The following is a 22,206-nucleotide window of genomic DNA, read 5'->3' as shown; positions in this document are numbered from 1 at the left end:
GGCACATAAGGAAGCAGAGTATTGCCACCTTCTCCTTCCATCAGATGTATGGCTCTCTGGTGCCAGAACAAAATAATGCCTGAACCAGCTGAAGCTGTTTTCAGACATTCAGCCAAATGCCAGAGGCCACAGACTACATGGGGGCATGTGTGCTAACCCCAGACAGGTTGGCCCCACCTTCTGCATGCCCAGCCTTCATGCCAACATTAACTTTGGCACTTCGGATGTTGCAGAACTCCTGCTCCCAGCATCCCTCACTTTTGGCCATGCTGGCATGGGCTGCTGGGAGTTTGAGTCCAGATGGGGTGCATGATCGCATGCAAAACGCCCCAGATCCAATCCCTGCTCACGTCAGGTATTTCTGGGGAAGACTCCTGCCTCAAAACCTGGAAAGACACCAGTCGCGTGTATAATATTGTGCTAAACGGAGCCGTTTTTCCAGGTGGTTAGCAATTGTGACCCACACACTTTGTTCCCTGTCTTTATTTGAATGCCCGAACGCACCTGGAATCTTTGACATTAAAGCCATCATATACCTGCACCCTGCCCTGCATGTTGAGGTGTCCTCTGACCTCAAAATCCCTGTTGTGTTCCTATGGCAATGATGGGTTTGTGCTGTTGGGAAACTGTGTACGTGCAGCTACTCACACAGAGTCAATTCAGGTTTGGCAGACAGCCAGAAGGCAATCTGAAGGAGTAAGTCTGCCTGGTGATAACAGAGACATGGAGATGGCTCCCTGATTGGTCAAGCTCTCTCAAGCGAGTGATAATTAATGGCCTACTAACTGGAATGTGCTAGTTCAGAGTTCAGTGGTTCAGTGTTCGTGAGTTCAAAGTTCTGTGTCAGTGTAGGAGCTGTGAGTCGTATCAGAGAGAGCTAGCAAAATATCCGTGTTCTGTTCCTGTAAATAGTCCACTGTATACAATAAACACCTAACTACAAGTTCCTGGTTCCTGCTTCATCTATCCTGTCTGCAGCCAATTGCTTCCGTGGATTCTGTGTTTACTCTGCTAGGTCTGACTAAGGTCTTGCAACTAGTCAGAAAGTTGCAAAACACCAAATAGGTTTGACCAATGGGAGATCCAAGAAAACTTGCTTGTCCCCATTAACTCCACCTCTGTAAACCACATTCTTCCCTTAGGGTTTTCTGCATTTCACTTCTTCTGCTGTCTGGGCTGTTGGCATTCTGTTTCTCATCCTCCAACGGGTGCATAGTCACTATTTTCAGAAGTGAAAGCAGTTTTAAAGTAGTTCAGCGCTAAAAGTGTTGGTTGCATTGGTGTGGTGGAGCACATTTTCTGCTGCTGGCCTGGGAACCTATTAAGCAGTATTTGTGAAAGAGGATTTGAAAATCCCAAGTAGGAAAGGTGTGAACCATAAGCCTTTCTCCACTTTGGGAAACGGACAGTTTTCAGGCCTCACCTCAGTCAAGAGTAGCGGCAAGGAACTGTGAACATACACTCAGCATGGTCTACGGAACACAGTTTTTACAGCCTTGTAAGTTTGTCAGTCCTCATGAGAGAATTCTCTTTGGAAATAAATAGAGTTTGCCCAAAGCAGACATAAAAGAAGCAGCTGGGCAGTTTTATAGCCAGCTACCAGGAAAAGAACATAAAGAACCTTTCCCCATAATTTATATGCTGCACATGCCAAGTTGAACATAAATAGTAACCGAACATAGATGCCCACTGTAAAAAAATAAAATAAAAATTATGCAAGTGTTTCTCACATCAAAAGGTGTCATGTAGGTGCTGAACTATGCATGGTAGATGTATTTATAAAAAAAATAACTATCAGAAGTCAGAGCCACATGAATTCATTTCTGGATAACTATCCTTAATTAATTACGGTATATGTACTACTGTCAATATAAACCGACTAATCAGAAAATCAGTCTACTGAGCCTCAGGTTGAAAAACAGAGGCTAACAGAGCATAGGTGTTTCCTGCTCCGCACACAGAAAGAGATTAATGCAGGGGTCGGGAACCTAAGGCCCATGCGCCAGAAGCAGGCCATGGAGGCCATTTAATCGGCTCACAAGCCGCCTCCGAACTGAGCCACCCACTCGACGATTCCCCCCACACTGTGCTTAACCGGCGCAGCACGGCGCGGGGACTCTCTGCTGCAGCTCTGGAAATCGCTTTTGCGCATGCCCAGGCGCCGGAAATCGCTTCTGCACTGGCACGATTTTCTGTGTCTGGGCAGGCACAGAAGCGATATCCGACGCCGTGGACATGCGCAGACGCGATTTCCACTGTCGCACTGCACCTGCCTGGCCCAGAGAGTATCTCCGCGGGAGTGATCCGGCCCGTGCCCAGTAAGTCTTGCCGACCCCTGCATTAATGTCTTGATGACTGCGACATCAAGTGGCAAGTGTAAATGAACCATCATAGATCAACTAATAGAGATAGAGGAGGGATTATGTGAGCTTATTTGCTCATTCAGAAACTATAGCTCCATCCATAGTCACCTGCTGTCAGTCGTCCCTTGCGGCCAAAGGAAGGAAAGTCATGTAGAGACCAGTCAACATAAAGTTCCCATAAAGCATAGGCTGTTTCCACATGTGAATTTACTGAGGGTTCATTTACAAGATGGTTGACTGGATAGCTCAGGTGGTTAAAGCTTGGTGCCGATAATGCCAAGGTTGCAGGTTCGATCCCCGTATGGGACAGCTGAATATTCCTGCACTTAAGTGGACTGGACTAGAATGATCCTCAGGGTCGCGTCTAACCCTACAATTCGACAAATCTATATCAGACAGGTAACATGCATCCCATGCTGAAGCAGAAATTTCATGAAGTTATTTATATTTCCATTCTGAGGAGGGGGGCCTTTATTTTGCTTGCTGGAAAAAGTGGAGGCACAGCAAGACCCCACAGATATCCTCACTTGGCAGTGTCACTAAGCAATGTGGAACATGCAGTACAATCAAGGTGCAGCCCATTTTCCACTCTGGGATTTAAGTTTTTGAGGCCCAGGGCAGGGAGTGGACATTTGGGGTTGAACTACACATTACACTTAAGGTGTTAAGGTAAAGGTAAAGGGACCCCTGACCATTAGGTCCAGTTGTGGCCGACTCTGGGGTTGCGGCGCTCATCTCGCTTTATTGGCCAAGGGAGCCGGCGTACAGCTTCCGGGTCATGTAGCCAGCATGACTAAGCCGCTTCTGGCGAACCAGAGCAGCGCACGGAAACGCTGTTTACCTTCCCGCTGGAGCGGTACCTACCATATTTTTTGCTCTATAAGACTCACCAGACCATAAGACGCACCTAGTTTTTGGAGGAGGAAAACAAGAAAAAAAATATTCTGAATCTCAGAAGCCAGAACAAGAGGGATCGCTGTGCAGTGAAAGCAGCGATCCCTCTTGCTGTTCTGGCTTCTGGGATAGCTGCGCAGCCTGCATTCGCTCCATAAGACGCACACACATTTCCCCTTACTTTTTAGGAGGGAAAAAGTGAGTCTTATAGAGCAAAAAATACGGTATTTATCTACTTGCACTTTGTCGTGCTTTCGAACTGCTAGATTGGCAGGAGCAGGGAGCGAACAACAGGAGCTCACCCCGTCGTGGGAATTCGAACCGCCAACCTTTTGACTGGCAAGTCCTAGGCTCTGTGGTTTAACCCACAGCGCCATTGTATAAAAGAAGAGTGTTCAACAGGCATAGCATCCCAGTTGCTGCCCAAAGTCCTTCTCCCCAGTCCTTCAAAAGTCCTTCTCATCACTAACCACCCCTAATGACTGCAGGGCATCTAGTTACACTTGTATTTAAAAATGCACACACTCATTTGTACGTCTAGGTGCCCACTTAGAAATAATTGCTCTCATTTTAATAGAAATAAGCTGGAGAAGACTGTGAGCAGGTGCCCTTCAAATGGAGGACTGCCCTCTGTAAAATAGGACACAAGGCTGCCCTACAGGGCTGCTATGGTTGTTAAAAGAAAAACAAGCAGCAACGTAGTGTTAGATTTTTAAAAGCAGGAGCTCCTCATGACAGCCCATTTAGCCATGACCTCCAGGAGAGTCCAAAAAATGCACGCAGCTGTTGTGAAATATTATCACACACACAAGAAGCAGAAGCATGTAGTTAAAAACTCAATTTATTAGTATCGGCATGCCTATAAAGTTTCCTGGGACTAAGCTCCAGTGAGCTCCGCAGTGCTTACTTCTCCTGCAATAGGTTCAACGTGCAAAACACATTGAGCTTTCACAAAAGATCTTCAGCCAGCTGAAAGGCAATCTTTAGCTTTTAATTGGACATGCACAGAAGTGTTACCATTTTAAACAGCTAATGTAAAGTCGGAACCCTATCAATGGAAAGAAAAATGCATTCAGCAGCTTTTTGATTATTTTCCTCATTTTCTGGCCTCCTTTATGCTAACTGCCACAAACTTGAAAGCGGAATTATCCCCTCGTTCACTGCCAGAGGAAGGAGAGTTTATCAATTTCCCTGGCAGGCTAGAAGACAGGGTCCTCACTCCCGCTCTGGTGGGCTGAGTCTTGGAGCTGTGTTCACATGCCTCTGTCTTCCAAGAAACAGAGGTGAAGGTAAAGGGACCCCTGACCATTAGGTCCAGTCGTGACCGACTCTGGGGTTGCGGCCCTCATCTCGCTTTATTGGCCAAGGGAGCCGGCGTACAGCTTCCGGGTCATGTGGCCAGCATGACTAAGCCGCTTCTGGGGAACCAGAGCAGTGCACGGAAATGCCATTTACCTTCCCGCTGGAGCGGTACCTATTTATCTACTTGCACTTTGACGTGCTTTCAAACTGCTAGGTTGGCAGGAGCTGGGACCGAGCAGCAGGAGCTCACCCTGTCGCGGGGATTCGAACTGCCAACCTTCTAATCGGCAAGCCCTAGGCTCTGTGGTCTAACCCACAGCACCACCCGCGTCCCTCCAAGAAACATTCCTGCATGCTAAGTATTAAGTGTAATATGTATTTTGACCCTCATAGGTTCTGGAGCTCCCTTCCCTTGGACACCTAGCTAGCTCCCAGGCTGATGGTCCTTTGTAGTCCAAGATGTTTTTGTTTCAGCAGGCCTTGAGATGATAGAATTGTCAGATTTCTGCCCCGTTACTTTATGGTAAATTCCCTGTTTTTAGCTTTCATCTGGATGCCATTCTTTTCTTTCTTCCCGCTCTTCTTTTTCATTTTTATCGTATTTTGTTACTTGAACGGTGTGAACAGTCTCAGCCACTGGGTATGAAAAAGATGAGGTATAAATCCTATATAAAGAAACTAATTTTAAAAGTTCTCTCCAACAGATCCCACAAAGGCAAAGTAAGGATAGTGCTTTACGAGACATGGGGACCAGTCCAGGGACAGTTGACTTGTAAAAATCAGTCCCTTCAGCTAAGGGGGGGAGGGTTCTTTCTAGTGATATGTGGCCCTCTTCACTAAAAAGAGAAAAAAAACTCTCATCTTAAAGATCCTAATGGGAAAACTAAGTGATTTGCCAGTATTAAACCATGATGTAACACTGGCGCTATGAGCCAACATGCTGATGCAATTGTTTAGGATCCAGGACCTGGGGGCTTTTAAAACTATTTTGTTGTACCCAAGGGTACCTTGACGTATCTTTCTGAGTTGCGAAAAATCAATCCACTGAATATCCATACAGGAAAGTGGTAAAATGTTCACACACCACCACTATATAAAGATCTATGAGATGCCCAGATACTTTGCAACACAAGAGGAATGGTAGAATTCTCACAAGGGACTTCTGTTCCAGAACTGCTGAAATTTCATAGCCTTATGTTAATTTCCAGGAAGGAACAGTTAGTTACCGTGTTAATATTATGCTGATTATCATGCAGACACACGCAAAGCTCCAGAGGTCATTACTCTATGTTTACTGTATCTCACTTGCAAAAATTAAGCCTATGCTCTTCTACTATCAATAGCCTGAAAACTGGGAGAGGGATTAAGAATGGAAACAGCAACATTATTTCAGAATGTTTCTTTAATGTCCTATGTGTGCTATTTCCCAGAGAATTTATGGTCCGCTTGAAGGGCCCCAGATTCTATTATTACGTTTAATCACATTTCATTTTAAACCGCTGTGATTTACATAATTAAAAACACAAATACAACGAATACATTTAAAATAAAACTTTATCAAGTGGGCACCTGTGTTAAAAACCCATTTATCTGGCTGGGAAAGCCTGTCTCTGGCATTTCCAACTAGGATTGGGAAACACTTCTTTTTTTATAATAATTTTTATTAAGTTTTCCATTTAACAATCCAATCATATCACATTAATTATTCCAAATTATACCAATACATATTATGTATTCCAAATATTTTGCCAAATTTTAAATTTTGTTGGGGGTTTCCATGTTTCAAGCTCAGTGAGGGTCCAATCATCTCATATTTCTGCTGCTTTTGATGCTCACAAATCACATCTTCCAGTCTTCTTGTTGTTATCATTTTTCTTCTTAATAACCTCTGAGTTGTTTCCGCGGGCGAGCTAAACCAAACAAGGATTGGGAAACACTTCTGTCTGAAACCCTGAAGGCCCAAACCAGTCATTGTGTTGAGATGGGCCAATGTATCTGAATTGTTATAAGGTAGCTTCTATATTCTCACCATGTATTCTCTTGCCCAGCCTTTCACATAAATTGTATCACACTGAACTACACACACTCACACACTGCCTTGAGTACCTTGAGAGGAAGGCGATCTACACATTTTGAAAACCAGCAAACACTGCCTCTCGCACACCAGCCCATCTCTGAGCAAGGGTGGCATAAATAGAGGAGCTGCGCTTGCTCATTCACTGAAATGTCTCGCTGCTTGAGTCACCAGCGAATGCCTGGCTCAATTTGCTCTTTGTCCTCCAGGCACGTCTGGCCTTGGTGCTGTTTTTGCTTCCTGCTCTCTACATATGGCACCACTAATGATGATAGAGTTTTGGCAGAAGAATGCGATTGTTCAATGTCTGGGAGATGGATTGGGGTTGAAGAATCTGTGTTTATTTCTGTGATCAGAAACTGATCGCAGTCAACCACTGACCAAGCAATAACTCACTACTGTGTACTTACTGCTTGTAAAAGGAACCCTCCTTATCTTCCTTGTTGCATGTACATTCTGACAAGCTCCCATCTGATAAAACAGCAGCTGTACTCTTCCGAGACAGGGTCCAGAGGCTGCGCATTGCAGTAGAGGATGGAGTCAGTGTGTTCATCCTTTTGTCTCTCCCCTGCTCCATGCCCCCACTGGCCTCATATACATGGACAGGCCCTGTTTTGGGGTTCAATGTGATTTGGGGGGGCAGTAGGCACATGGCACCAGTAACCCCTTCTTTTGAAGGGCTTCTACACCACTAAGGGTTATGTGGCAGAGGGAATTTTCACGTGTGGCTTGGCATATCCTTGGTCCAGATAAGCTGTGCCTGTTGAACACTCTTCTTTTATACAACGGCGCTGTGGGTTAAACCACAGAGCCTAGGGCTTGCCGATCAGAAGGTCAGAGGTTCGAATCCCCGCGACGGGGTGAGCTCCTGTTGCTCGGTCCCAGCTCCTGCCAACCTAGCAGTTCGAAAGCACATCAAAGTGCAAGTAGATAAATAGGTACCGCTCCGACAGGAAGGTAAACGGCGTTCCTGTGCACTGCTCTGGTTTGCCAGAAGCAGCTTAGTCATGTTGGCCACATGACCCGGAAGCTGTACGCTGGCTCCCTCGGCCAATAAAGCGAGATGAGCGCTGCAGCCCCAGAGTCGGCCACAACTGGACCTAATGGTCAGGGGTCCCTTTACCTTTACCTTTATGGGCACCCTGCCCTCTCTTCCTTCCACTCGTCCTTTTAGAGAGAGAAGGCTCACTTCAACTGTTGGCCCATCCATGAGGTAGATTGAGGCAGCCGCCTCAGGTGACAAAATCCTTGGGGCACTTCTGAGGGAGCTCCACGCCACTGCCAGAGAAGCGAGCGGAAGCGGCTGCAGCTGCTTCAGGGTTCTGGTGAGATCTTGGTAAGGCAGCAAAATGCAACATAAGGCCTGATCTCTTCACTAAGGGCCCGTCTGACAAAACCTTTTTCTATGGTTCACACGTGCAGCAATATGAATGTGAAACGCAAGGGATGAAAAGAGCATGATTTTCCAAGAAGAAAATGTAAGCAGGGACAGGCAGGAAGCTAGCATGTCCTTCTTACAAAATCTAAATGGATTTCCCCCCCACCCCCCCCCACCCCGCTCCCCGCAGTCCAACCATGTGCATTTCCCTGTTGAGGGAAAATTTATTAGAATCAATCCTTCGAAAGCTCTTAGCGCATGTCTCTTTTACGTGTTACAGCCTCACCAATAGAACCACTACGGGGTCATATCCTGCTTGTGTGTTTCCCATAGGCATCTGGCTGGACACTGCATCGTAGCCATATGTTGCACTGAACATTGCTGTAATCCAGCAGGACTTATGTCCTTACCTTCCATGAGTTCATTCCATGGCATGGCTCTAGCCTGGAATGACATAGGCCTGGCCCATCCCGTTGTCTTTCCCCTAGAATTATTACCCTCCCTGTAGGCAGGTTGCCAATACTGTGGGAAAGACACATGCAGATGTCCCTTTCCACACGGTTGGAGCCAGACTATAGGCTGGATCCATGTGGCTCCCATAGCAGGGTTGTAAAGGGCAGTGGGCCCCATAAGTGCTGGCCTCCTGGCCAAATAATCCTGGGGACAGGAAAAAGCACAGGTGCAAAGGAGAAGCTGCCAGTTTTTCTTTGCAATTTGCACTGAATTCTACTCTGGAGAATCCCTGACCTTCAAGAGCAACTTTATAGGGTAGGTGATGGGTTGCCTTGGGAAACGGTACTATAAAAGAGGGACACTGTGTGTGGAACTCTGCGCATGGGCCTTTGGATCCTAGCCAATGTCTTTTTGGCAATACCAAAAAAATAATAATATGCAACTCTTCATTGTCTTCTCCAGGCCATCCTCAAAACTCGACACCACAGTACTCAATTCTTAGGCTATACATGCAAGTATTTTACACCAGTTCGTGGCAAAATAGAGTTAAGATCATATTAGAGGCAGGCTTGAAATAATTGTGTTTAGACTCGGTTTGGTTTGTGCACTAAGTTTTTACTAAGATCACAGTAAGAAAATACTACTACTACTAAGCTAATATCCCTTTGCCATTGGTGTCTTGGTATACAGTAATGTTCTGTTTCACTCCCTGTGCAATTGCAATGCAGAGGTACAATCTGATGATGAAATTATTACCACCCTGCCGGTGGATGAAGACATTTATTTGCATGGAACTATGCGCCCTTCTGGAATATCCTGCTTGATCTTTTGAGGGACCAGTCTTCTGGTAAGTTTAAGAGATTGAAAGCCTCTGCCTTCAAATTACTCATGGGGGAATCGGAAAGGAAAATAAAATAAAATGTGAAATGCCTATTGCCTGAAGCTCAGCCAGCAGACTATGTTTACGAAGTGCCAAATCCCATATCCAAGCCACCACCAAAAAGCAGCACAATTAACAAAGAAGAAGAAAAAACACATTTCAGTCACGCTAGTTTTGAAAGAAAGAGGGAAATTGTACTTTCTGGGCGGTTTTGAGAAGTCAAAGGGGGGCAGGTACTTTTTAAAAGTGCTGTCTTTTGGACTTGGGTGTTCATCCTGACACTACCTAAAGAAGGACAGCACTATTGTGACACATACTGCATAGACACACACACACACACACACACAGAGAGAGAGAGCAGGGTTCTGGCTTACAGCATCACTTTGCAAGATGATGCCATTGAATTGAATACAACAGGGTCCTTTTGAATTTGCTTTGCTCCCTAAGCATGGGCAGAATTGCACCAGTGATTATTCCAGAGTGGATTGTCGTGAAATTATGCTATTGACCAAGACACTTCATCATATCTGACCATGAGGGTTAGTCTAACTCTTGCACAGAATGTTTTAGACAATCACAGATGTATATATAACCAGCAGAGAGATTGAAAAATAAAGGTTTGGGGTTGTTGTTTTTGTAGAGCTAGTCTGTTTGGAACTGCTACACAACAGCTGTCATCGGGCTTGACTGCATTTCTTCACAAAACAGACTTCCTGGAACAGATCCTCACAGTGATATATATTCATTTCTGGTCCAAGGCAAGCACAACACGTTCAGAATAATTTCTTATAAAACGTGATATCACCAGGTTAAAGAAAACGATAACAAGCCAACAACTTGCAGAAAGAAAGCTTCAAGTTTTTTAAACTGGGATTCTTGGGTGGAGTGGGGAGGGGGGGCTGAGATTACTTTTCCCGATATATTCCCCTCATGCCCAGCATCTCTCCTTAGTGAAATCACAGTCTGCTTTGTTAAGATGATGAGAGAGAAAATATTCTGTTCTGAACATCTGGACAGATGCAGCTTAACATGCTAACACTCTATGTAGGCTTGATCAGAAAAGGAATAAAGCAAATACTCTGTTGCCATTAAACAGATTTACAGCACAATCCCATGCATGCCTACTCAGAAGTAACCCCTACTGAGTTCAGTGGGACTTACAGCTAAGTGTGTCTAGGGTTGCAGAATTAAAGTTTCTAATAATAATTTCATTGCCACACACACACACACACACACTTAGAAACAAAAGACCCAGATACATACATATATATGCATTTCAAACCTTCCAGAACTATTGAATAACACTTTTATTTCCATACCTCACCTTTCCTCTGTCATGCTGCTAGAACTAGCTGTACCTCCAATACGGCAAAAACCATGCCCATTCCAAAAGTTCAAATAAATAAACGCATGCTGAATCACAAGCATTTAACGAAAATAGACATGAGTTTCCTGCCGTTAAAAAGTGAATTTCAACTGTGTTTTCCGAGTTCCTCCACATTTGTTCAAGCTGCTCTTGGGAGAGGGAGGAAGGAATGCACAAACAAACACAGAGGTAAGCAGAACTGGGTATAGGGTTAGTTTTAATATGACAGAGGTGTGGCTGTTTTTTTTTTTATGCCCACTTGCATATGAAAACATCGTTGCGTTTGTGCTGACATAAATGGCATTTCTTCACTGTAACATGCAATTTCAGCATATTCGGAGACAAGACCGTGGGTTTCTTTTACCCCTGTAAGTGGCTGGAAGTTGGTGGATATGCAATAAGCAGGTGTAGTTTGTCCTTGGACAGGACTAAAAAGTATGTGGAAAAGAACAGATGTCTAAATCATTGCCATAAAAACGAGAGAGAGAGAGAGAGAGAGAGAGAGAGAGAGAGAGAGAGAGAGAGAGAGAGAGAGAGAGAGAGAGAGAGAGAGAGAGAAGGGAAAGACAACAGATAAAGTGTTACTTACAGTCCTCTGAGGCGAAGCCATATCTTCTCTATTTGTTCCGGTTGCAGGTATTTCAAAGAGTTGCTCTCAAATTCTTCAATTTCCTTCGTTGGAGACTCCATAGCTCTAGGTTTTCACTTTGGTCAAAGCTCAGAGAGAATGGATGCGTCCCCCGAAACATGCACACGCTCCAATTTCCTTTTTCTTTTTTTTGGTTAACACTGACCAGGAGCAGCAACCATATTTCCCCCCTGCCTCCAAATGCTCCCCCCTTTTCCACGCACACCCCTGGCTTCCACACGAGGAGCAAAAAATTTCAGGTGTGCTCCGGGGGGCAGCTGCGGTGGCATGCCATGTTCCTCGGAGTGATGGAAGGGATTAGAGGCTGATCTCCAGATTGAAGGCAACCCACAGATTTTTATTTTTTATTTTTACACAATAAGCCAAGGATACAATCAGTAATACCAGCTGAAGGATCTTTATCAGGGGCGAGGGAGGGGGTGGGGGGAAGCCTTGCGGACAATTAAGCTGTCTGAATGGGAGGCCTTATAGTTACTGGCAGATGTACAGCTCCCAGTTATCCGCCTTGCCATTCGCTGGACTCACTCTGCGTCTCCCTTCTGTGCTATGAAAGGCAGCCCTCATTCCTTGCAGTGCCGAATTTCTCTCTCTCTCTCTCTCCTTCTCTCTCACACCCACCCACAAATGCCCTCCCCTTCTCGGGTTCTTCCACTTACCAGCCACTTTACTGACAGGCAAGGAAACCGGCAACTGAGGAAAAGTCATCTGTCAGCAGAAGCCTGACCAACGTCTGTGTCTCTCTCTCTCTCTCTTTCCCTTTCTCTCATTCTTTCCCTCTTCATACACAAAAGCACACCAAACTAGAGTAGTACAGAGGGAGAGGATAATCCAAAGGGGGTGGGGGAAAGGCCTGCTTCAATTAAAGTGGAACAGAGTCAAGCAATTGCACTAATGCACCTCTAAGAGAATAGCCTGCCTAAGCGAGCGAGCAATCGTGGATGAGAGGCGACGCCACTGTGTAAAACTGTTTTAGATCTAGATGCATCCTTTTGGAGAAAAGGGTAAAATCAACTAGTGACCAAGTAACTGCGAAATGGACAGCTAATTACCAACAAATGAACCATTCCTAAACAAGTATTGGCAAAAGGTGGGAACAGCTGACCAATGAGAAAACTTGCTTCATCTCCTGTCGCTGAAAGTAGCCACGGACCGATCAGTTTAGCTACAAAGACATTGCTTTGGCTTCCATCGAATGAAGCAAGTGACTTTCTGAAGCAGCACTTTTCCTCCAGGTTAACATTTTCAAAGCATGTTCCATAGGATTCTTTTACTAAAAGATGCCCAAATCTTAAGCATTATTATTAAAAACTGTTTACATTGTTTTCCTCCGAATTTGTGTATTGAGAATAACACTGTATGCATCTAATGAAATGGACTTCTCTATGAAAGCTTTTGTAATAATCTAGTCTTTAAGATGAGGCAAGATTCTTCATTGATTTTGCTGCAACAGACTCACACAAGTCTATAACCCTGGTCAAAAAAGTGTTATTACTGAGGCATTTCAGTCTATTTGTAAAGTTTATTCACAGTACCCTACCACCAAGAAAAGTCTTTTTCCAATGGACCAGGGTCAATTCTCACTTGACATTCTGTACTCAGATATAGATTCTCAAGTGCGGCTTTGTAAACAGCTTTGAGGTTTCATCACAATCAAGTGGTATAAAAAGTATGAAATCACACACACGTTTATTTTTCACCCTGCCCCACTTTAAAATGCAACCAGATCAGGCTTTTGCTCACAAGCATGTGAAACCGGAGTGCAACAAAACTATTGACACATGCTCTTCATTAGAGATGTCAGAAGATTCCATCAGAAATGAGAGCAGAAATTTCCACAAGTCACATTTTGGTCCGAGGTGAGGGACAGAAATCACACGAGCATATCTGAGTGGTCTGCAAGTGTTAGCATAAAAATTGCATTATTTTCTGCACTGTTTTTGACATTTCCTTTCATTGAGATGTATTCAAATCAGAGAGAGTTCTTATCTCTCCTGCATCAATGGAGCGGCATATTTAACTCTTACCACCAGGTTGCAACTCAATGAAAGAGCCAAGAGGAGGGCAATGTTTTCCCATGGTGAGCGCTTGAACGGATGGCACAGCATTGCTTCTCTGGCTTCCCAGTGCCACATGTCACTGCTGGTTACCTAGAAGGGGGGAGGGTTGAGGCAAGCAACGAGAGCAGCGGATTGGCTCCACTTATGTGCCAGCACCATGTCAGGATTCCCACTCGGCTCTCCCTCTCAATAACCAGCAGCAATGCACCCTGCAAGCATTGCCCTGCTGGCCATTCCCGATTTAACCCCTGGAAAGCATGGAGGAGGGAGGGAGGGAGGGAGGGAGGGAGGGAGGGAGGGAGGGAGGGAGGGAAGAAGGAAGGAAGGAAGGAAGGAAGGAAGGAAGGAAGGAAGGAAGGAAGGAAGGAAGGAAGGAAGGAAGGGGGAGGGGGAGGGGGAGGGGAAGGAAGTACCAGGACAATTGCTAAAGGAGTGCAACTCCATGGAACTCCCATGGTGTGTGTGTGTGTGTGTGTGTGTGTGTGTGTGTGTGCTTGCCTGCTAGTGCAACTTTCTTCATGGAATCCCTGGAACTGGAAATGCTGTTTGTGAAAAGATGTCTCAGAAGATCCCGGCTTCAGCTCTTGGCTCAGGGGTACCCAATGTGATGATCTCCAGATATTGGCGCTACAATTCCCAGCTTCCATGTTGGCTACCCCTGTGCATTGCAAAGAGATCTGGGGCATTTCTTTCAAAAGGGCTGAAGTCACTTTATTACTTCTTTTAATTAGATTCTAAGCTTTGGGTACAGGGTTAAAACTGTGGGTTAAAACCAAAAGGATTCCTATACAGCACCCAGTTACTATAGACATTTATTTATTATCATTCTTCCATCTTTACCCCTTTGCCTCATGCCTTGCTCAGCTCAATCACCTAGTTCCCTCCACCTTTGAGACGAGGCAGTTGAGAATGAAAAAAGGAACATTTCATTCTGTCAAGGTCATTGTTTCATAAATTGTGGCACATTTTTCAGTGCTGAGACCTACCAGCCCACCTAGTGCTCCTCCTCCTTGGAAAAGACCACCTTGTATTGAATAGAATAAAAGAAAAATGCTAATCTGGTCTTAAAATCAGAAAGGGGTGGGTGGGAATGGGCACTGTAATGACAAAAGTACGGCAAGCACTAAGTGTGTGAAGCATGCACCAAAACCAGCTCTCAGGGACAGAAATTTATCATTAGGAGAAAAAAATCCCAATCAACGGAAAGGAAGATTGGGTACACGGAACAGGTTCAGTCCTGTTTGGGTTACGAGTGATCATAATATCTAAATACAACCAAGTATGTAATATTAAAATGTATTGATACCCTTCCCACAATACAAGATTTAAAAAAGTTAAATCAATACGATTTACGCAATCAAGTACAAAAAACCTCCCCTTTACAGCTAACCATTTTTTCCTGCAGTAACTCGTAACAGTTTTTAGATTCACAGGCAGCGAAGCCAGCCACCCATTTAGTGATGTAATTTTCAGGATCTACTAAAAGACACTTTCCTTTTGATGTCTGCAGTTCAAACGTTGGGTTTCAGAGATCAGAGATCACCAAAGTGCTGTTAGAGGAGGCATATTAACAGATATGGTCTTCCGCATCCCAGATCTACAAATATATAGCCTATTCCCATAACCAGACAAAATATACCATGTCTATTTTTAGAGCAAGTCCTGCACAACTTGAATCAATAATCTGAATTCGTTCTGTGATGATGCACAAACAGACTACAGTATCTTTGTTCTGGCTCATACGGTACATTCTCTTAAGTGATACAGTTGTCTCTTCCCTGTGGTTAAATGCACACTGTCCTAATAACATTTGGACGACTGAATGGCATGGGATTGCTGAGGTTGTACGGTACCATTCATGCCATTAGCCATGGACCAGATTGGGGGGGGGGAGTGCTGCTGCCCCCATGGGCTTGAACCTAGTGACACATGTGAGTCAATCATCCAAATGGTAGCAATGTTCCACTGTACTGAGTCACAGGAAAGTCATAGCGATACCACACTATGCTAGTAGCAAATGAGGTAAATGACCTGCCCATTAGGTCCAGTCATGACCGACTCTGGGGTTGCGGTGCTCATCTCGCTTTATTGGCCAAGGGAGCCAACGTACAGCTTCCGGGTCATGTGGCCAGCATGACTAAGCCGTTTCTGGCGAACCAGAGCAGCACATGGAAATGCCGTTTACCTTCCCGCTGGAGCAGTACCTATTTATCTATTTGCACTGGTGTGCTTTCGAACTGCTAGGTTGGCAGGAGCTGGGACCGAGCAATGGGAGCTCACCCTGTTGCGGGGATTCAAACTGCTGACCTTCTGATCAGCAAGTCCTAGGCTCTGTGGTTTAACCCACAGCGCCACCTGCGTCCCCAGCAAATGAGTGAGCCATATCCAAATCCAAATGATTTAGGGCTTTCCTGGCCAAAACAAGCAGCCTAAATTATGTCCACGGGGTTATATGAATGCAATGTGAACCATGGAGCAAGAGGCTCCCACAACTGACCTCTATTCCACTAACAGCAGCTGAAAATTCAGGAAAAACTGAGCATCATTAGCTCCATGTGGGCAAGTGTGATGAATGAGCAGACCATCATTAATCAAGACAATATTAAGCTATAGCCCTTCATTATAAAACACAGGGAACATTCCGAAAACGGGGTTTGCTCCAGAGTATAAATATATCCCTACATTTTAGCTGAAGGATTTAGTTCAAAACTATGGAATTTGTTTAAAGCATTTGGGTTAATTTTAAATCCACCCATTTCTCAAGGTTTCTCCACACTGCCTTTCAGAAGCACTTAAGTCCAAAACAAATCACTGGGCATCTTTCTGAAACCTGAGCAACTGAATGTATGGATTTTGGCTATAAGACTGTCGGGAAAAGGTTGATTTTCTATTCAAAATATACTGTCAATATTCTACATGCAACAAGACTGAATTGGGTTTTTCATCTAATGTCATCACAACATCTCCCCCCCCCCCCAAGCAATTAATGAAAGAAAAACAGCTTTCTCTCGATGGTTAAGATGTCTGTGCATCAGTCCATGAGGAGAAAACAGTTACATTTCATTTGAATGTTGGGATTTATTCAAATGAGTGGGAATGAAAATTGCCTTTTGGCTAATAAAGAGGTTGAGTCCAAAAACCAAGCAGAGCAGTTTTAAACTGGTAAGGCAGAAACAGGGTGAGCTCCTGATCTTACGAATTTTGCCCTTGATAAAATTCCCTCTTGAAGGCCACCTTTTCCATCAGGGCAACCATGGCAGGCTTCAACAGTAGAGGTAGCAAGCAAAATGGCCTTGGCCCAGTATACCTGAAGGAGCGTCTCCACCCCCATCATTCTGCCCGGACGCTGAGGTCCAGTGCTGAGGACCTTCTGGCAGTTCCCTCATTGCAAGAAGCAAAGCTACAGGGAACCAGGCAGAGGGCCTTCTCGGTAGTGGCACCCGCCCTGTGGAACGCCCTCCCATCAGATGTCAAAGAGATAAACAACTACCTGACATTTAGAAAACATCTGAAGGCAGCCCTGTTCAGGGAAGTTTTTTAATGTGTGACATTTTAATGTATTTTTAATCTTTGTTGGAAGCCGCCCAGAGTGGCTGGGGAAACCCAGCCAGATGGGTGGGGTACAAATAATAAATAATAATAATAATAATAATAATAATAATAATAATAATAATTCAAAAGAATCATTGGAGGCTGAATCTAGCTGACATTTTAAGTTTCACAACATCCACTAGGGAGACACAAACAGGTGCACTATGGGAAATTGACATGGTGGCCTGCCTGCCATCCCTTGGATTTCTGGTCTGGTCTAGGGCCCTAGCAGCTTACTGGGGATACCAAGTGCTGACGCCAGCCTATGCCTACTGCCTAGGAGAGGGGTATAGGGTCTCTAAGAGAACTCCCTGTACTCCCATGAAACTACTGCACCCATAATTCTTTGGGAGAAGGTGTATTCACTAACGTAACGGATGGAAACTGATATGTTTTGGTTGCACAGATATACCTAAGAGAATTGATGTATGCTCAAATCGGGCACTCTTGTCCTGCTAAAGCTATCAGGTAGGTGTACAAATCCAGCTTAACACAAGACACAAACGTTAGGCCACAGGAACATGCAGTTCTGATAATACCTGGGGGAAATGTTTCTACCCATAGATTCAAAAGTCATTAATTGGGACATGCCATTTCCTCATCTGTATTATTTTGGATTTCTCAACAAATGGGGCAAGCTACTTTTCCATTTATTAGATAGAAAATTAGCACACTTGAAGAAATGATGGAAATAGCTTTATTGGAAAGAAAACAAGGGGAAGACTGACACTTCAGAAGCCATTAAAAAGTTCTGCCTGGTGACATAAAATGGAATGCTTGACATAAAATGCAAATTATGAGAAACAATAAAGAATATGCCTGGAAAATATCTGAAACACTGGATTTTGTCACACTGATTGGAAAGTGATCTTAACAACATGAATTCTTCCATTTGAAGTACTTTGTAAATGCAACTAATAGAAAACCTTTTCTTTAAAGGTTTTCATGGTAGGACACCATTGGGACTAATTAGAATTTTATTGGCCAATATTATCTATCTTCCTGTCCATGTGGCCTTAAGCTATGCAAATCCTTTGTACACATGAAATACACAAAATGCAGCTTACTACGCTGATAGATGCCTATATTTGTGTAAATAGGACTGTGTGGATGTCACAAAATCTTATCTCTAATTAATAATAATAATAATAATAATAATAATAATAATAATAATAATAATATCTTTATTGTCATTGCCCCCTCTCGGGGACAACGAAATTACTTGGCTGCTCCATCCACCCAGGTAGGGCACTCCACACAAAATCAAAACAACTATAAAAACACTAATTAAAACAATACAGTATAATACAGCAAGGAAGATTAGATGACTTTCAATGTCCAGGCTTCCCATTCAGGGCCGAGATCGCTCTGGAGAAGAAGCTGTTCTTGAGACGGCTCGTTCTTGTCTTCATCGTCCTGTATCTCCGTCCCGACGGCAGGAGCTCGAAGAGACAGTGACCAGGATGCGATGGATCTTTTACTATGTCCAGTGCCTTCCTATGGCACCTTGTGGCATAAATCTGCTCTAAGGTGGAGAGTGGGCAGCCAACAATGCTCTCTGCTGCCTTAACAACTCTGCACAACGCCATCCTGTCCTGGGTAGTACAATACATCCTGTCCTGGGTAGTACAATGACGCCAATACAGTAGACATTTTCCCGAGAATGTCGGAGATAGGGAGGGAGGGGCAGGCAGGAGTACCAGATGCATATTGCAGTGCTGTTGTTAATCCCTGCTCAGGCTTCCCCTTAGTGCTGTTGTTAACCACTGCTCAGGCTTCCCCTTAGCCTGAGTCGTTCATGTTCTGTGCATCTGCACATCAAGACCATGTTAGTTATTCCTGTCCTCTAGGCACACTCAGTTTCTACTTCCTGAGCATCACATTTTACAGAGACTTTGCACATAGACCCCAGCCATGTGGGTGGGAATTATATGATCTGTATATACCCTTCCGTTTTTGCAGCCCTATGTGGACTGGGCTTGACATCCACAGGCCCCTATACATCTACTGAATTGAAATCAGGCATGAAGAAGAAATGGGACCAGTCAGCATTCACAGAGGTGATATCTTCCAGGCCCAGCCTTTGACCCACCAGGGCTGCCATACGTCTGGATTTTCCCAGAAACATCTGGCAATCAGCCTGCAGAATGGCGTCCAGGTGGATTTTGCCAAATTGCCAAACTTTATCCGGATATCCACTTTTAGGAATACAACAACCCAATGACCCACAAATTGCTAAACGATTTCAATCTTAGATACCCAGGTTACTGTCTTCTTTCCTAAATCTCCTCTCTCAGAATGCAGTTTAACTTACCTTATGTAGTTAAACATCCAGACCCTTTAGGGGGAACACCATGCTTAAATAACCTCTTTCCTGAGCAGATCTACTGAGCGACAATTTGGTTTGCTGGTAAAGGCACCCCTAGGACTTTCCTGTACTTCATGATTATTTGTTCCTCACTCCCTGCATACAAATGAAGTAAAATCTGCTTTCTGTAAACTTTTCTTACTCTTTGCTTTTTCCTTCACATTATCTGGGCACCGAACCAAAACAGAAAAAACAACAACAACAAATCTCTGTGGTAGGATTTATTGCTTCTCATGACACATTGAGCTCGAACTTGTGGAAATAACAATCACACAGCAAGTCCTCTCTTAAACTTTACTTTGGCCATCAAGGGGTTGGCCTCCCACACAGCTGGCAAAAGGGCGCCTCCTCAACTTGGAAATTCACATTTCAGCTCGTGAAAGAGTTGCGTCTTCTCAAAGATGTCGTTCCATAAGACACTTAACTTCACAACCTCAACAGCAGCTGCGCAGTTTAGTGGGATCCTTCCAAAAACATTTGCCACATTTGCCACAGCTTGGCTTGGATTTCTTGCTCCAGATTTCAGGGAATAACAAACTGGCAAAAGTGGTAGCTTATGACTTCTTCACACTTTATGTTTGACTCCGGTTACAGTACAGGACAGACAAGAATAAGTACTTCTTCACACACAACACACCAGTTACCTGTGGAATTCACTGCCACAAGCTTTGGTGACGGCCATTAGCCTTGATGGCTTAAGGACTGTGTTAGCCAAATTCCTAACTTCCAGTCACCCACTTTGCCACTGCATACTGGTTCTGCTGGTGTGTTCATACTGAGCCGAACTTGTCACTCTCTCCCCTCCCTCGCTCTGTCTCAGTATGCAGCAGTGGCACACACAACCAGAGGTGTGGTGAGCATTGCAGTTCCACCTGATGCTGCTAAAATTCACAGATAATGTTTACCAACAGCTGTTGGCAGAACCAGCTCTATCATTAGGCAGAGTGAGGCACTGCCTCGGGTAGTAGATGCTCAATGGCGGCAGCAGCAGTTTTCTGGCCATTCTTTCCACACACACCCAGCCATTCATTTATTTTTTTATAAGATATTTATTAAAGTTTTAGAAGTACAAAAAGAGAAATAAAAAAAACATCCTTTTAAACAAGAAGAAATAAAATACAAAAAGGAAAAAAGAAAAATCAGTAAGCAAAAAGAAGAATCAAGAAGAAAAAAAAGGAAAAGGAAACAATACAACAAATCTATTACTTTCCTTTCATTAGCTTATTTCCCTGACCTCCTCACACCTCCCTTTCTTGTATTCTAAGTCAATTATCCATTTCAGCAAATCCTTCCCCTCTTTTCAAATTTTTGTCCTGAGAATTTTTTTTGATACTAATATAAGTTTACTTTCCTTCCTTTCACCAATTAACAGTCTATTTTTCTTAAATCTTTGTTACATTTCTGCTAGAGTCACATAAATTCATTCCAACATCATTCTAACATTCATTGATCTTACAATACTTTTGTAAATAGTCTTTAAATTTCTTCCAATCTTCCTCCACCGTCTCTTCTCCCTGGTTCAGCCATTCATTTTTGTTGGAGGACAGAACTGCTTATGCCACATGGTCTGTGCTGGGCGCCCTAAAACTAGCCTGCTTCTTCAAGGGCAGAAGAGGAAAACATCCCATCTCCAGCATTGAAGGAAGCTCCAGCTGACAATCCAGTTGGCCTCTGTCTGAGGAATGAGGAAGGGCACCATTTTGTCCTTTTCCTCTGGCAGCAAAACATCCTGGGCTGCCCCTACCCATCACCCCCAAACTCGGACAAGGCCTGCTGATGTCTTTGCAGCCAAAACACTTCCACCCACACACAACACGGAACGCTTCTGCATGCTTGTGAAAAAACAGAGATTTGCAGAAGTGCCTAAAAATGTTTAGTGGGAGGACCCCTCCAAAAACCAGAATGAAACCCAGACTGCCTATGTGTGCTTGTGTAGAGAAAAGGGGAATTAGGAAAGGCATCTGCAGTGAATATGGAAGTGAGGGGGCTGGTGGGCCAAGCCACCTGCTCCCAGCAGGAACCCTATTCAAAACTAAAGCTCAGCTGAAATTTCTCAAGACTTTTTTTTCTGAGGGAATTTCTGACAATTGCATTTTTTCCCTCACAGCCGTCCTGAAAAAGAAGACCACTTTGCAGAATTTTCTTTAAGTATTCTTCACCACTGGTGAAGAATTCTCCCCTTGCCCTGGAACAACACCAGGACTGGGGCACCATGGAAGATACAAAATGCTAGCCAGGCTGCAACACAGTGACAGCTGCCGTCAGATGCAGTCGCAGCAAAATAAGCCTGAGGATAGAAGAAAAAAGTACAGGCCTGCAAAATTATTGGGGAATTTCTCCTCTTCTGGAGAAATGCAGTGAAATTCTCTCTCTCTTTCTCTCTCACTCACATACAATTTCTCTGCTCCTAAATTGAGTGGAGAATTCCCAGAGGTCACTTATGCACAGCCTAGGACTACCATACATCTGGAATTTCCCAGATCCATCCGTCGAAAATGGCATTCAGGCAGGATTATCAAAAACCGCCTTAAATGTCCAGGAAAACCCGGGCATATGGCAGCCCATATTGGGAAGAGTTGATTTTTTTGGTGATTTTCTTCATTGTGGGGAGGGGAGATTTTTCCAAAAAAAGGTCAACGAAAGTGTTGCAATGGGGCAATAACAAAGCAGCTGTGTTGGGTTAATGGGCAGTGCCAGAGGGGAAGAAGGGTGCAAGCACACACACACAAACACACACACACACCCAAACAAGGATCTCGCACCACCCCTCATTGCTGGACTTCTGTCAATAATATAAACTGTTCTTTTTCTGTCATGGATCTTAACATGTG

The 22,206-nt window shown here is 44.3% G+C and overlaps 1 protein-coding gene across 5 annotated transcripts in view; it reads right to left on the bottom strand.

Moving 5' to 3' along the window:
- Positions 1-22,206, bottom strand: part of PDE1C (phosphodiesterase 1C) — a 271,452-nt gene that overhangs the window by 152,909 nt on the left and 96,337 nt on the right. For 2 of the 5 annotated variants that reach the window (XR_014173168.1, XR_014173169.1), the window contains exon 1: positions 11,300-11,949. The exons of the other annotated variants lie outside the window; for them this stretch is intronic. The gene's annotated coding sequence lies outside the window, so the exon portion shown is untranslated. Of the gene's footprint in view, positions 1-11,299; positions 11,950-22,206 lie in introns of those variants that run through there. 5 annotated transcript variants of the gene reach the window in all.

Source organism: Podarcis melisellensis, assembly GCF_964234715.1.
Source record: "Podarcis melisellensis genome assembly, chromosome: 12".
NCBI lineage: Eukaryota > Metazoa > Chordata > Lepidosauria > Squamata > Lacertidae > Podarcis > Podarcis melisellensis.
Note: the sequence above shows the minus strand (reverse complement) of the source record. Positions and strands in the feature narration are given on the sequence as shown.